Below are 4,684 nucleotides of genomic sequence, written 5' to 3' on the forward strand. Positions count from 1 at the left end.
TTAGGTGATGGTCCCCACTTAAGACACAGCCCTCCACAGTCCTTATGTCTTAAATCTTCATTTTCACAAAATCCTCAATTCGACACTTTAATTTTAAAATTTCAAATTTTCATTGAAATTAAAATTCAACATTACAATAATTAAAATAAAATTGAAGACTTAATTAAAATACGATAATAAAAAAAATTACAATAATTTTCTAGGACTCAATCGGACCAAAACGAGACCAAATGTGCTCGTTTAAATCCAAAGTGAGGCGAGCATGCATCTCCGTGTCTCGCAAGGATGCTTGTCGTGCCACAAATGCGCGAAATTCCGGCGAAGTACCGGTGCGAGGACGAGATGCGGCGGCGCTACTTAAAGCTTCGTCGGCGACCTCTTATTCCCATTCCATTGCGTGCTCACCTTCGTCTTCGATGATCATGTTGTGCAAAATGATGCACGAGATCGTGATGTCGCTCAACTCCTCCTTGTGCCAAAGATGCGATGGTCCTTTGATGATTGCCCAACGAGCTTGAAGCACGTTGAAAGCTCGTTCGATATCCTTGCGAGCCGCTTCCTGCATCACTTTGGGCCTCTTATTCTTTGCGTCCGTCGAATGTGTTGGACTCTTCATGAAAATAGGCCAATTGGGGTAGATGCCGGCCGTCAGTCAAGAAGTACCCACTCATGTAGTAGGAATTGTTGACTTGATTTATGTGATCGACACAGCCCTTCCTTGTAGGCGATCGTTGAACAACGTCAAAGAATTTAGTACGTTGATGTCGTTGTTCGAACCATGAGTCCCAAAAAAAGGCATGTTAGATCCATAGATTTTGAGATGCGACAGCTTTGAGGATGATGGTCGGCTTTCCCTGATCGCCTCGAGTGTATGCTCCTTGCCATGCCGTTGGACAATTCTTCCACGCCCAATGCATGCAATCGAGGCTCCCTAGCATTCCCGGGAAGCCGTGCTTCGCCTCGTGCAGTGCTAGAAGCCTTAGGTAATCGGCGGAAGTCGGTCTCTTCAAGTATTCCGCGCCGAAGAGTTGGTTGATGACTCGACAGAATTTGCACAAACACTCCAACGAGGTGGACTCGACAATAATCCGTACGTAGATACTCGTCGTACTAGCCAGTTGTCCCACCATTTGCTAGCATATGAATAACAACTGTGCATTTCTGCAACGGTGTGAAGCCGGGTCTGTCAAGTGCATCCTTGTGTTGTTGGAAGTATGGATCGGACTGCACGGTGTTGACGATGTGTAAAAACAATGCACGATACATACGAAATCGGCGCCGAAAAATGGAGTCGATGTGGACCGAATTTTCTACAAAATAATCCGCGTGCAAACGTTGTGCTCCGGCTTCACGGTCCCGATGAATGTACGCCTTCTTTGCCACCCTTCTTCGAGGACGACGGGTTTCCATCTTCGGATCACCAATAGCTTCAACAATTTGATAAAATTGTTGCACAAGATGGGAGAATTGTTGAGCACGTTGTTCGTCGCCGCTTGATGAAGAGGATGACATTTTTGTAGAGATTTTTTTGATGTGGATAGGATTTTTTAGAAGTGAATTGAATGAAATAAAGATGGGGTATAAATAGATAATGTAAAAAGTAAAAAAAAAGAAAAGAAAAGAAAAACCTATACTACCATTAATTCAAACGGTCTAATATTTTTTTTAAAAAGAAAAAAATAATTCAAACGATCAAAAATTTGAAAAAAAAAATTATTATTATTTTTTTAAAGGGACGCGCCATACTCCTTCGCCCTTCGACCCGTATTGCCAGGAAGACGCGGCCTCGACATCGCCCGTGTCGCCAGGGCGGACGCGTCGCCAAAGACAAGCATCGACCCGGGGTGAGGAGGCCGCGCTGCAGATGCTCTTAGTGTTTTATAGTAGCACATTTTTTCTTTCAGATCTTAATAATCTCATATTTCCTATCCTTGGCCTTAATTCGCTACTTTATCCCGCAATTGCTATATATACACCAAATATTACTAACCAAGTCAGTTATTACTAGTTTTAGAATATATCCTGATACTAATCCAGAAATAGTTAATGCAATCACGAAATACCAAAGTTAAATTGTTGGTTTGCTTTATACTAGAACAATAAAAAATCAACCACAAAAGAGTATTTAACTTTATATATATGATGAACTCAACTCGATCGACTATTAAAGACGTACATATAATGTAAGTCTTATTTGGCCCAACTCCATGGAAGCCCAAACCCACACACCAAAGCCCATCCTGGCAGGCCCATATCCTAGCCTACTTAAGCCTCTTAGCCCTAATTGCTAAGTGAGGGAAAGTGTGCAGAGAAGAGGCAGCTTGAGTTTGAAATTGGGAGAAGCCTATTTTCTCTTAGTGAGGTAAAGGAGAGGCGCAGTTGAGTGTGAGAGAGAAGACGACTGTTGTCGCTGTTCTTGTGTGATCGAGTGAACCGTGTTCTCTATCTCTCCATCCACCTTCCTCACGTGGATTGAACAAGAAGCTTCGTGTCTTGCTTGTTCTCCCCCTGTTTCGTGTCTTCCCGACGCAGCTACTGTGTGGAGCCGCCGGAGAGGGTCAAGGGTGTCGTGGGTGCATGGAGCTACCGAAGTTAGTTGTGGTGCACGTTGCTGTGCGCTTAGAGAAGGAAACGGGACTGAGCCAAAGCTTTGCCCCCTGCTGCTCGTGTTTCTACAAGTGGAGCTGGAACGTCGCCGCGGCGCAGCTGCTCCCAGGGAAGTCACTGCTGCTGTCACGCTCCTGCTGTTGCTGCTGCTCTCTCCCTCCAAAGCTTGAAGAGCTCGTTGGCTTCGTGCTAACGAGTACGTGGACGACGACGTGCCGTGATAATACCCAACAGTGGTATCAGAGCCACGGTTGGTACGTCGTCGTGTCCCTGACCTGCTGCAACGGAATGCAGCGATTCAAATCGCTTTTGGTAAGTCGAGGTTCTGATCTTAGGACCTTGCTCAGGTAAAGTGGCGAAACCTCCCCCGTTGTCTTTTATTTAGAAAAACTGCCGAGTGGTGCAGTTTAGGCTTGGGTTTTGCTGCTGTTTTCCAATGTGCGTTTTGTTTTGGGAAGTAATTTGACTTAAGCTGTGTGCTTTTATCTTATTAATCTGAAAATTGTTGTTTGCGTCGTGAATCTGCAATGTTTTGTGTTTTTCCGCTGCATTTGTGATTCTGTGAAGGCATCTTAGTTTGGTCTCGGTGTTTAGCTTTGTTGTGTCTTGTTGTGATAGCTTGGTATGGCGTCTTTCTTTGGTATGGCTCCTTTTGATGGAAAATTCGATTTTAGTATCTGGAAGCAGAAGATGAAGTGCATTTTAATTCGGCAACATGTGTTTAAGGCTGTTGATCATTCATATGCTGATAATGAGACTGAAGAAAAGAAATCTGATATGAATGAACTTGCATTGTCCTCTATCATACTCAACTTATCTGACTGTGTGCTTAGAAAAGTAGGAGTATGTGATTATGCTAAAGATTTGTGGTGTAAATTGGAAGAGCTTTACACTGAAAAGTCATTACCATCCAAATTGTTTTTACTCGAAAGATTTTTTCAGTTTGAACTTGATTTGTCTAAGGATGTAGACGAAAATTTGGATGTGTTTTCAAAACTTGTGCAAGACATTAAACTGACTGGCGATGAACACATTGATGATTATGCCCCTATTGTGCTGTTGAATGCTATTCCTGAGTCTTATAGTGATGTCAAGTCTGCTATTAAGTATGGTAGAGATAACGTGACTTATGATACTGTTGTGAATGCTTTGAAAAGTAAGGAACTTGATTTGAAGCATAATGTTGGAAGGGAATCCGAGATTAAGGTTATGCATGTGAGAGAGAGAAATCAATTTAGGCCTCAAAAGCATGCTAGTAACCAAGATAATGATGACACTAAGAAGAAGAAGAAAAAGTCTTATAAGACAAGGACTAAGACGTGTTATAACTGTGGTAAACCAGGTCATTTTGCTAAAGACTGTCCTAGTTATAGTTCTAGTTGTAGTTCTAGTTCAGATGGTGAGTCAGAGTCTGATGGTGATTTGCAAAATGAGCATGCTAATTTGGCTTCTTGTAGTGATAACATAGGTGATTTATTTTCGGTGGTTGGAGCATGTGATAACAACCTGTTGAAATCTATGCATTCTGATTGTCTGTGTGAAAGTGAATGGCATGTAGATTCTGGTTGCTCTTTTCATATGTCGCCGTTTAAGAATCTATTTTCAAACTTTCAGACCGTTAGTAATGGTTGTGTGTCTATGGCTAATGGTGCAAAATGTCATGTTGTTGGCATTGGTGATGTGCGTCTTAAGTTTGAGTCTGGATATGTTTTCACTTTGAAGCATGTTAGGTATGTGCCAGATTTGTGTTTTAACCTCCTGTCTTGTTCCGCCTTAGAGAGTGATGGGTTAGAAGGTAGGTGGGGAAAGGGTCTAATGGAGATTGTGAGAGGATCCTTGATTGTTTTCACAGCTGAAAAAACGTGATAACATGTATGTCTGCCTTGCTGATCCTGTTACTGTTGTGTCTAACTGTGTGGATGACACCCAAGTTGAAAAAGACTTGGATTGGCGTGTGTTTTAGTCTGTCTTATGATACTGCTCACTTTGAGGTGGAGTTGTTCACCCCTCTTAGTTTATGTGATCTGAACATTTGTGTTTCTGTGTGTTTGAGCATTGTGTTGCTCGTTTAGTTTGC

Source organism: Salvia miltiorrhiza, chromosome 2, assembly GCF_028751815.1.
Source record: "Salvia miltiorrhiza cultivar Shanhuang (shh) chromosome 2, IMPLAD_Smil_shh, whole genome shotgun sequence".
NCBI lineage: Eukaryota > Viridiplantae > Streptophyta > Magnoliopsida > Lamiales > Lamiaceae > Salvia > Salvia miltiorrhiza.